At 44.2% G+C, this 12,500-nt stretch overlaps 1 pseudogene; it reads left to right on the forward strand.

Annotated features, from left to right (window-relative positions):
* The first annotated feature begins 11,309 nt into the window (after nucleotides 1-11,309).
* On the forward strand, nucleotides 11,310-11,461 carry LOC142358371 (5.8S ribosomal RNA; annotated as a pseudogene).
* The last annotated feature ends 1,039 nt before the right edge of the window (nucleotides 11,462-12,500 follow it).

Consider the following 12,500-nt stretch of genomic DNA (forward strand, 5'->3'; position numbering starts at 1 on the left):
CTAGCTAGCTTGAGCTTGAGCTAGCTAGCTTGAGCTTGAGCTAGCTAGCTAGCTTGAGCTTGAGCTAGCTAGCTAGCTTGAACTTGAGCTAGCTAGCTAGCTTGAGCTTGAGCTAGCTAGCTAGCTTGAGCTAGCTAGCTAGCTTGAGCTTGAGCTTGAGCTTGAGCTAGCTAGCTTGAGCTTGAGCTAGCTAGCTAGCTTGAGCTTGAGCTAGCTAGCTAGCTTGAGCTTGAGCTAGCTAGCTAGCTTGAGCTTGAGCTTGAGCTAGCTAGCTTGAGCTTGAGCTTGAGCTAGCTAGCTAGCTTGAGCTTGAGCTAGCTAGCTTGAGCTTGAGCTAGCTAGCTTGAGCTTGAGCTAGCTAGCTAGCTTGAGCTTGAGCTAGCTAGCTAGCTTGAGCTTGAGCTAGCTGGCTTGAGCTTGAGCTAGATAGCTTGAGCTTGAGCTAGCTAGCTAGCTTGAGCTAGCTAGCTAGAGCTCGACCTATGAAAAGCTGCGCAAACACTTATTCTATAATAATTGCGAAAATTAAAAATTTCACAAGTGAAAAGCTGCATAAACAGTAATTCTATGTGTGGGGCATTATTAGGGGGAGGTGTCTTGTCAAAATATGGCTGGACTAAAGACCTCAACCCAGATAGGGTGGAAGGCCCTATGATCGGTCTGTTACTAATCGGTGACCGATAAAGACCTGACCAAGGCCTGTAGTAAGCTTGGTTAGGCATTACAGGAGATAACACTAAGACCGAGGGGTCTTAGAGAGCCCTCTAGCGGGGCGAATAGAGCTAGATCGAGCCTTGGGAAAGCTAGATCGAGCAGGACTGAAGCTAAAGGATAGACCGAGAGGTCTGTCTGGTCCTCCTAGAGAGGCCAAGAGAAAGTACGAGAAGCCAACTAAAGCTTGATCGGGCCTTCAGCAAGCACGACCGAGCTGTACCGGAGCTAACACTAAGACCGAGGGGTCTTAGAGAGCCCTCTAGCGGGGCGAATAGAGCTAGATCGAGCCTTGGGAAAGCTAGATCGAGCAGGACTGAAGCTAAACGATAGACCGAGAGGTCTGTCTGGTCCTCCTAGAGAGGCCAAGAGAAAAAACGAGAAGCTAACTAAAGCTTGATCGGGCCTTCAGCAAGCACGACCGAGCTGTACCGGAGCTAACACTAAGACCGAGGGGTCTTAGAGAGCCCTCTAGCGGGGCGAATAGAGCTTGATCAAGCCTTGGGCAAGCTAGATCGAGCAGGACTGAAGCTAAGCAAGAGACCGAGAGGTCTGTCTGGTCCTCCTAGAGAGGCCAAGAGAAAGTACGAGAAGCCAACTAAAGCTTGATCGGGCCTTCAGCAAGCACGACCGAGCTGTACCGGAGCTAACACTAAGACCGAGGGGTCTTAGAGAGCCCTCTAGCGGGGCGAATAGAGCTAGATCGAGCCTTGGGAAAGCTAGATCGAGCAGGACTGAAGCTAAACGATAGACCGAGAGGTCTGTCTGGTCCTCCTAGAGAGGCCAAGAGAAAGTACGAGAAGCTAACTAAAGCTTGATCGCGCCTTCAGCAAGCACGATTGAGCAAGACCGGAGCTAACACTAAGACCGAAGTGTCTTAGAGAGCCCTCTGGTGGGGCGAATAGAGCTAGATCGAGCCTTGGGAAAGCTAGATCGAGTAAGATTGAAGCTGAAAGAGTGTCAGAGGAGCAAATGAACCTCCAAAAAAGTGAAAATCAAATTTTAGAAAAAACACAAGTTAAATACTGCATGGACAGTATTTCTATGTGTGGGGCATTATTAGGGGGAGGTGTCTTGTCAAAATATGGCTGGACTAAAGACCTCAACCCGGATAGGGTGGAAGGCCCCATGATCGGTCTGTTACTAATCGGTGACCGATAAAGACCTGACCAAGGCCTGTAGTAAGCTTGGTTAGGCATTACAGGAGTTAACACTAAGACCGAGGGGTCTTAGAGAGCCCTCTAGCGGGGCGAATAGAGCTAGATCGAGCCTTGGGAAAGCTAGATCGAGCAGGACTGAAGCTAAGCAAGAGACCGAAAGGTCTGTCTGGTCCTCCTAGAGAGGCCAAGAGAAAGTACGAGAAGCTAACTAAAGCTTGATCAGGCCTTCAGCAAGCACGACCGAGCTGTACCGGAGCTAACACTAAGACCGAGGGGTCTTAGAGAGCCCTCTAGCAGGGCGAATAGATCTAGATCGAGCCTTGGGAAAGCTAGATCGAGCAGGACTGAAGCTAAACGATAGACCGAGAGGTCTGTCTGGTCCTCCTAGAGAGGCCAAGAGAAAGTACGAGAAGCTAACTAAAGCTTGATCGGGCCTTCAGCAAGCACGACCGAGCTGTACCGGAGCTAACACTAAGACCGAGGGGTCTTAGAGAGCCCTCTAGCAGGGCGAATAGAGCTAGATCGAGCCTTGGGAAAGCTAGATCAAGCAGGACTGAAGCTAAACGATAGACCGAGAGGTCTGTCTGGTCCTCCTATAGAGGCCAAGAGAAAGTACGAGAATCTAACTAAAGCTTGATCGGGCCTTCAGCAAGCACGACCGAGCTGTACCGGAGCTAACACTAAGACCGAGGGGTCTTAGAGAGCCCTCTAGCAGGGCGAATAGAGCTAGATCGAGCCTTGGGAAAGCTAGATCGAGCAGGACTGAAGCTAAACGATAGACCGAGAGGTCTGTCTGGTCCTCCTAGAGAGGCCAAGAGGAAGTACGAGAAGCTAACTAAAGCTTGATCGCGCCTTCAGCAAGCACGATTGAGCAAGACCGGAGCTAACACTAAGACCGAAGTGTCTTAGAGAGCCCTCTAGTGGGGCGAATAGAGCTAGATCGAGCCTTGGGAAAGCTAGATCGAGTAAGATTGAAGCTGAAAGAGTGTCAGAGGAGCAAATGAACCTCCAAAAAGTGAAAATCAAATTTTAGAAAAAAACACAAGTTAAATACTGCATGGACAGTAATTCTATGTGTGGGGCATTATTAGGGAGAGGTGTCTTGTCAAAATATGGCTGGACTAAAGACCTCAACCCGGATAGGGTGGAAGGCCCTATGATTGGTCTGTTACTAATCGGTGACCGATAAAGACCTGACCAAGGCCTGTAGTAAGCTTGGTTAGGCATTACAGAAGATAACACTAAGACCGAGGGGTCTTAGAGAGCCCTCTAGCGGGGCGAATAGAGCTTGATCAAGCCTTGGGCAAGCTAGATCGAGCAGGACTGAAGCTAAACGATAGACCGAGAGGTCTGTCTGGTCCTCCTAGAGAGGCCAAGAGAAAGTACGAGAATCTAACTAAAGCTGGGTCGGGCCTTCAGCAAGCACGACCGAGCAGTACCGGAGCTAACACTAAGACCGAGGGGTCTTAGAGAGCCCTCTAGTGGGGCGAATAGAGCTAGATCGAGCCTTGGGAAAGCTAGATCGAGCAGGACTGAAGCTAAACGATAAACCGAAAGGTCTGACGGGTCCTCATAAGAGGCATGGAGAAAGATCTGATACTAAAGTACCTCTCGGAAGTAATAAAATATGCCTGATGAAGCCGGGTATGATGTTTGTTGTTTGATGGCATTCATCGATTAGGTCTGGTGGATTCCCCATTACTCCGAGTGGTACTAGTAGAGGCTCCTACAGGGGTGAGCAAAGCGAGATCAAGCCTTAGGCAAGCTAGATCGAGCAGAACTGAAGCTGAAAAGCAAAATAAATGACAGGTCTGTCCAAATCAATAAACTTGAAATCCAGTGTGGTCACCACGGGTCACGAGGTGAATTCCTAGCGATTGTCTGCTGAACGTATAGGAAGGCCCGAAACGAACGATAATTTCATTGCACAGTGGAGATACTATACGTTCAGGAGTAGCATACATCGGGTTTGATCTATGATCATGTCTGGTCTCCGAGGATCCACCGGGTTACCAACTGGCACCGCTGTACTGGGTGTAAAACTGGGCCACCTGAAGTCCCGGGTGTAAAACTAGGTGCCTCTGTGCCAAAGTAGCGGCTTGCGTAGTGCATTATGCCTCCGGCTTGCGAAATGGTTATAAGCAATAACAACAGGACGCCGCGGGGTGTTCACTTAAAGGAGTAACGTTCTCTCAAGGGAGGGGATCTAAAAATCTTGATAAAACATTTATTCTATGCAAAATTTGTGCGCAAATTTTGCAAAGTAAAAAGCTGCACTGTAGCAAATTCTATGTGTGTAGCATTATTAGGGAAGTGTTGTTTGATGGCACCTCTCTACTTGATGCACCAAAGAACTACCTTGATGGCTCATGACCGCTGGTAATCTGTCGTCGCTAGTAGTTCGGAACTGAGAACAAATATGTTCGCAAATTACAACAATTATACAGCATATTGCTGAATAAAGCAGAACCGAATAATACTCAGTGACTTTACACCAAGACTGACTAATGTCTGGATTGTATCGTCCTACTCGAGTAAGGCGAAGAAAAGCTAGAAAGATACGCTTTTCACAAAGCAGGCTTAATGCATGCAAACCAAGGAGGAAGGAGTGATGCCCCTCCTTATAATAAGCAGAACCAAATAAAGAACAGACAGCATCATCTGTACAGTGACCAAGAAGAGGTGAAACTTCTGTATGTGAAAAGGCAATTTGAGCGAGATTTATTAGCAGACTAGTATTATGTTGTTTCTAGTAGGCGAAAGCCGAAACATCAACATGTGAAAATCTGATATTAAATCCTCAATCATTTTCCCTAGTATTATACAGCTATGAGTAACCTTAATTGGACACGGCAATTATTGCTGACCGGTGAAACTTTCGCATGGGAAAGACACACACACTTCTTGACAAAGCAATAAGTATTATGCTGTTTCTAGTACGCGAAAGCAGAAACATCAGCATGTGAAAGTTGTGAAGTTGAAGAATTTTTGTGTTGAGTACGATGTTGTTACTAGTAACCATGTCGACAGCTGAGAACTGTTCTCTAACCAATAGAAGGTGAAACTTCTGTATGTGAAAAGGCAATTTGAGCGAGATTTCTTAGCAGACTAGTATTATGTTGTTTCTAGTAGGCGAAAGCCGAAACATCAACATGTGAAAATCTGATATTAAATCCTCAATCATTTTCCCTAGTATTATACAGCTACTAGTAGCCGTAATTGGTCAGGGAAACATTGTTGACCGGTGAAACTTCACATGGGAAAGACACACAAATTACTTGACAAAACAATAAGTATTATGCTGTTTCTAGTATGCGAAAGCAGAAACATCAGCATGTGAAAGTTGTGAAGTTGAAAAGTTTTTGTGTTGAGTACGGTGTTGTTACTAGTAACCATGTCGACAGCTGGAAAGCTGTTCTCTAACCAATAAAAGGTAAAACTTCTGTATCTGAAGAGGCGGCGTGATTGAGATTTTTAACAGACTAGTATTATGTTGTTTCTAGTAGGCGAGAGCCGAAACATCGACATGTGAACATCTGGTTTTTAAATCATGAGTCAATTCTCCCTAGTATGATACAGTTGTTAGCCGGTATTGGTAACAGTAGAACAGAGATTTGGAGGGCAAAACCTGCTCATGGGAAATGCTCACAGAGCGCTATCTACCAGTACACATAGTATTATGCTGTTTCTAGTACGCGCGAGCCGAAACATCAGCATGTGAAATGTGTAATCGTGGGTAACTCTAAGTGTGTAGAGTACTGTGTAGTAACTAGTAGCCATGCCAAAGCATGCATTGAAACTCTTCGTGATTTAAAAAGCTCAAAGCAAGATTGACGAGGCCGCAAGGCTATGTCTTTCTAAATTCGAACAAATCGAAAGATTGTTCAAAGTACAATTAAACTGATTGATCCTGTCAGTTGCCATATGCTTGTCTGAAAGACTAAGCCATGCATGTGCAAGCGAAGCTTGAAAAAGTGGAACCGCGAATGGCTCATTAAATCAGTTACTATCTATTAGTTGATTTGCAAGCTAAATGAATAACTGCGGTAACCCTGCAGCTAATGCATGCTGATTGTCCGACACTGTCGGAGACTTTTACAAGACTACACCGGGTGATTTGCTAAGTACAGACACATCCCGTGATGAGTCCTAGTAACTGAAAGATCCCAGATAGCTTCGGCTTGGGGACGGAACTTCCGAATTTCTGACCTATCAACCTATGATGGTAGTGTAACGGACTACCATGGTTGTGACGGGTAACGGGGAATCAGGGTTCGATTCCGGAGAGGGAGCCTTAGAAACGGCTACCACATCCAAGGAAGGCAGCAGGCACGCAAATTACCCACTCTCCGCACGAGGAGGTAGTGACTAGAAATAATGATATGAACCTTTATGGTTTGTAATCAGAATGGAATGGACTTAAAAGCTCCATTGATGAACGAGTAGAGGGCAAGTCTGGTGCCAGCAGCCGCGGTAATACCAGCCTCTACAAGCGTATGCAATAGTTGCTGCGTTTAAAAAGCTCATAGTTGGATCTGTTTGAGTAGAACGGCAACATGGTCTTCAGTTAAATCTGTTGACTCGTTCCGCTCATCCTTCGCATCGAAGAAATAGTTTGCACTTAAATGTGACGAACTGTGGAAACGGTGTTTTCACCCTGAGAAAATTAGAGTGTTCAAAGCATCCTTTGGGATCGAATAATAAAGCATGGAATAATGGAGAATGACCCGCTACTCGATTGATGCCGGTTGGCTGAGTGCGGTAATGATTGAAAGGAACAGACGGGGGCATTTGTATTGCTACGTTAGAGGTGAAATTCTTGGATCGTGGCAAGACAAACTACTGCGAAAGCATTTGCCAAGAATGTTTTCATTAATCAAGAACGAAAGTCAGAGTATTGAAGAGGATTAGATACCCTCGTAATTCTGACCATAAACTATACCAACCTACAATTTGTCAAAGTCGATCTTGACTTGGCAAGAGATTAACCGGGAAACCAAAGTTTATTGGTTCCGGGGGAAGTATGGTTGCAAAATCGAAACTTAAAGGAATTGACGGAAGGGCACCACCAGGAGTGGAGCCTGCGGCTTAATTTGACTCAACACGGGAAAACTCACCCGGTCCAGACATCTTAAGGATTGACAGATTGAATATCTTTCATGATTATATGGGCGGTGGTGCATGGCCGTTCTTAGTTAGTGGAGTGATCTGTCTGGTTAATTCCGATAACGAACGAGATCTTCTCCATCTAAATAATGAAATTCACTATATGTGAATTCAAACACTTCTTAGAGGAACTATGCGGAATTAAATACCGCAGATGAAGTGAGGCTATAACAGGTCTGTGATGCCCTTAGATGTTCTGGACTGCACGCGCGCTACACTGTGTACTTTTAGATTGAGTACTCAGCCCTTGGTCCGAAATGGACTGGGCAATCAGAGAAAAGTACAGCGCTTCAAGGGGATCGTCTGTTGTAACTTGCAGACGTGAACCAGGAATTCCTGGTACTTATGAGTCAACAACTCATAGGGATTACGTCCCTGCCCTTTGTACACACCGCCCGTCGCTACTACTGATTGGATAGTTAAGCAAGAATTGCAAATTCCTACTGTTGGGACTTCGGTCTCCGGCAACGGGATGAAGCGGATCGAGCTTAATTGTCTAGAGGAAGTAAAAGTCGTAACAAGGTTTCCGTAGGGGAACCTGCGGAAGGATCAGTGATTGATTCCTTCGGGCATGGCTGCTGGTAGAGGCCATGTCTGTAGTGCGCATGACGCTCTGTCGCTAGAGATTGCTTGGCAACCAATCTCGAATTATGTATCGAGCTCAAAAACTACTTGTGTGGATACATAGTTCAGCAGTCATGGCAAGGGACTGCTTAAAGGGAGACTAGTTAGCAAAAGCAGCCTAGCAGAACTGCAGCTATCTAGATCTCAGAAGCTGGGTTATAGAAGCCCAGCTATAGACTTGTGAATGAGAAAGGCCTAAAAAGGTCCACAAGTCGCGTGGTTAGAACCGACACGCAAAAATCCCAGCGAGTGACAGAGCGTTGCGCTGTTCAGTGGGAAAGAGTTGAGCTACTCGGGGCGCCCACTGAACTTGCTCCGAGCCAAAGGCTCGAAAAAACACAGCTTAGCCTCAGATCCTTTACATAGAAGGCTAGCTAAAATAAACTTACCTTGGACGAGGGTAAAGTTTAGTCAGTTCTTAGGGGAGAGTAATCCACAGCTTCTCGCCCTCTGAACATTCTCCCAGATATGTAGGTCTGGGAGAGTCTCCTCCTGTTCTTCGGAATCTGGAGGTAGACAAAGACAGTACGATACGATCTTGCATCGGGATGACTAACCGATAATGATCATAATCTGACAATTTTTCCGGCTTGAGGCACCGGAGTCAGATTAAAGACACATACTGAACTAAAGGCGTATGTGCAAAGCTTGTCGGAGTGTAGAGAGTCAAGCTGAGTTGACTCGTCACGTGGTGATGACAACAGCCATGTGCAAAACACTCACAACTTTATCGTCTATGTGGAAAAGGTTGCTAACAGCGCTCTCTATGAGAGGCCCTCGCATATAACTATACGAGGAAAAGGCGATAGAGTTGTTTGAATGTGGGGCAGGTTCATCGACAAGCTAAGTTGATCACATTCTTGTTGTGGCATCCTACTAGAATTGGTCACGGTCTGCACCAACTCTCCCCAAGTTGGCCAGACTTAAAACTAGAAATAAGGTTTGCAGCTATGTGAACCTAGAAACTGTAAAGGAGTTGAAAGAACTTAAAGGAATTGAAAGAGGCCTTGAGGTATATCCTCTTGGTAAAGACCCACAAAAGCTCACAAAAGTGGCTTCGAAGGGCAAAACTGGTTCATCCAAAACAATTGGAGAGCTTAAAGCAGAACCAATTCGAATGAAACACTATTGGTGAAACTTCATCATGAGAACGTCACAAGCTGATCACGCTCTATGATATGACTAGTATTATGTTGCTTCTAGTAGGCTAAGTGCAAGCCGAAACATCAACATGTGAAAGTCGTAGAATTTTGCAATCAAACTGTGGCTAGTACTGTGATGTTACTAGTAACCTGGTGTTCCGTCATATGGCCAAGAGAGCATTTGAAGGCGAAACTTCTGCATGGGAAAGCTGCATCATGATCAAAATTTTATATCGAGTATTATGTTGACGTTAGTAGGCCTTGGCCGAAAACGCAGCATGTGAAAGGTATAGATAAAAGTTATTGTTGCAGTCAGTACTGTGTAGTTACTAGTAGCTGGATTTAAGCTCAAAATGAGACACTGTTGGTGAAACTTCATCATGAGAATGTCACAAGCTGATCAAGCTCTATGATATGACTAGTATTATGTTGCTTCTAGTAGGCTAAGCGCAAGCCGAAACATCAACATGTGAAAGTCGTAGAATTTTGCGATCAAATTGTGGCTAGTACTGTGATGTTACTAGTAACCTTGTGTTACGTCATATGGCCAAGAGAGCATTTGAAGGCGAAACTTCTGCATGGGGAAGCTGCATCATGAACAAAAGTTTATATCGAGTATTATGTTGACATTAGTAGGCCCTGGCCGAAAGCGCAGCATGTGAAAGGTATAGATAAAAGTTATCGTTGCAGTCAGTACTGTGTAGTTACTAGTAGCTGGATTTAAGCTCGAAATGAGACACTGTTGGTGAAACTTCATCATGAGAACGTCACAAGCTGATCACGCTCCATGATATGACTAGTATTATGTTGCTTCTAGTAGGCTAAGCGCAAGCCGAAACATCAACATGTGAAAGTCGTAGAATTTTGCGATCAAATTGTGGCTAGTACTGTGATGTTACTAGTAACCTTGTGTTACGTCATATGGCCAAGAGAGCATTTGAAGGCGAAACTTCTGCATGGGGAAGCTGCATCATGAACAAAAGTTTATATCGAGTATTATGTTGACGTTAGTAGGCCCTGGCCGAAAGCGCAGCATGTGAAAGGTATAGATAAAAGTTAGCGTTGCAGTCAGTACTGTGTAGTTACTAGTAGCTGGATTTAAGCTCGAAATGAGACACTGTTGGTGAAACTTCATCATGAGAACGTCACAAGCTGATCACGCTCTATGATATGACTAGTATTATGTTGCTTCTAGTAGGCTAAGCGCAAGCCGAAACATCAACATGTGAAAGTCGTAGAATTTTGCAATCAAACTGTGGCTAGTACTGTGATGTTACTAGTAACCTTTTCTTACGTCATATGGCCAAGAGAGCATTTGAAGGCGAAACTTCTGCATGGGGAAGCTGCATCATGAACAAAAGTTTATATCGAGTATTATGTTGACGTTAGTAGGCCCTGGCCGAAAGCGCAGCATGTGAAAGGTATAGATAAAAGTTATCGTTGCAGTCAGTACTGTGTAGTTACTAGTAGCTGGATTTAAGCTCGAAGTGAGACACTGTTGGTGAAACTTCATCATGAGAACGTCACAAGCTGATCACGCTCTATGATATGACTAGTATTATGTTGCTTATAGTAGGCTAAGCGCAAGCCGAAACATCAACATGTGAAAGTCGTAGAATTTTGCGATCAAATTGTGGCTAGTACTGTGATGTTACTAGTAACCTTGTGTTACGTCATATGGCCAAGAGAGCATTTGAAGGCGAAACTTCTGCATGGGGAAGCTGCATCATGAACAAAAGTTTATATCGAGTATTATGTTGACGTTAGTAGGCCCTGGCCGAAAGCGCAGCATGTGAAAGGTATAGATAAAAGTTAGCGTTGCAGTCAGTACTGTGTAGTTACTAGTAGCTGGATTTAAGCTCGAAATGAGACACTGTTGGTGAAACTTCATCATGAGAACGTCACAAGCTGATCACGCTCTATGATATGACTAGTATTATGTTGCTTCTAGTAGGCTAAGCGCAAGCCGAAACATCAACATGTGAAAGTCGTAGAATTTTGCAATCAAACTGTGGCTAGTACTGTGATGTTACTAGTAACCTTTTCTTACGTCATATGGCCAAGAGAGCATTTGAAGGCGAAACTTCTGCATGGGGAAGCTGCATCATGAACAAAAGTTTATATCGAGTATTATGTTGGACGTTAGTAGGCCCTGGCCGAAAGCGCAGCATGTGAAAGGTATAGATAAAAGTTATCGTTGCAGTCAGTACTGTGTAGTTACTAGTAGCTGGATTTAAGCTCGAAGTGAGACACTGTTGGTGAAACTTCATCATGAGAACGTCACAAGCTGATCACGCTCTATGATATGACTAGTATTATGTTGCTTATAGTAGGCTAAGCGCAAGCCGAAACATCAACATGTGAAAGTCGTAGAATTTTGCGATCAAACTGTGGCTAGTACTTTGATGATGCTTGTAGCCAACCGAATTGGTTGAAAAGCCCAATAAGTAAGCTAACTTGGGAGAGGCTTGTTGGAAACCAAATGCTACTAGATTGGTCCAAATACATCCTTCAACAGGGGATCACTTGGCTCGCTTTACGAAGAGGAGCACAGCTATATGTGTTAATTCGGTATGAATCGCAAGATTTGTTTACCGACCTCTCTAACGCAAAAGGCGGTCTCGGCTTCGGCTGTTGACTGCGTCCGATTCAGGGTTATATACTCTCGATTGAACACATTGATGTTCTATTGTTGGTGCTTCCAATAAAATTGGAACACTTAAAGCAGAACCGATTCAAATAATAGCATTCTGATCAATGATTGCATTCCTTGATCAAGAACTGCTGGAGTCATTGTGATGGCGAATTTTCTTCATAAGAAAATTGCAAAGAGACGGAACTTAATGAGACTAGTATTATGTTGTTTCTAGTAAGCGGAAGCTGAAACAGCAACATGTGAAAATCAAGTTTTGTTCAATGATCTCGAGGCGATAAGTACTATGAAGCAACTAGTAGCCTAAGCATGACTCAGATTTGAGACAGTCAAAAAGACTGGCGAAACTTCTTCACATGAAAGTTACATAGAGAACTACAAATGTATACAGCGAGTATTATGTTGTTTCTAGTAGGCGAAAGCTGAAAACATCAACATGTGAAAGTTGTCTGCAAACTGTAGAACGATATGTGATTAGTACTGTGCTGTTACTAGTAGCCAGTCTGACTGTAGAAGCCAAGACAAAGGGAAACTAATGCATCTGAAAAGGACAAGTTATGGAAAGGTATGCACGATAAGTATTATGTTGTTTCTAGTAAGCGGCAGCTGAAACATCAACATGTGAACGTCGTTGTGTACAGTAACCTAGAACTATATAGTCCTTAGTAACGTGCATTTACTAGTACCTGTAATTGGTATTCAGACTCAGGCAGTTTGGAATAGTTTGGCAAAGATGCACCAGAGAAAACTGGGATTTGATACAGAAATTGTTGAATACAAGTATTATGCTGCTTCTAGTAGGTTGAATCCGAAACATCAGCATGTGAAAATTGAAAACATTTCTGGTTCGAATTGTCACAAGTATTTGGTGATCTGAGTAGCCAAACTCACTACAACGCCAATTGAAGGCAAAAATTCTCACCGGGAAAAGCTATTCTCATTGAATGAGCTAACAAGACGAGTATTATGTTGCTTCTAGTAGGCGAAAGCCAAAACATCAACATGTGAAAGTCTTGCTGAACAAATTTAATGTTGTTGAGCTCA

The sequence above is a fragment of the Convolutriloba macropyga genome, unplaced genomic scaffold, assembly GCF_964194025.1.
Source record: "Convolutriloba macropyga unplaced genomic scaffold, txConMacr16.3 SCAFFOLD_5217, whole genome shotgun sequence".
Lineage (NCBI taxonomy): Eukaryota > Metazoa > Xenacoelomorpha > Acoela > Convolutidae > Convolutriloba > Convolutriloba macropyga.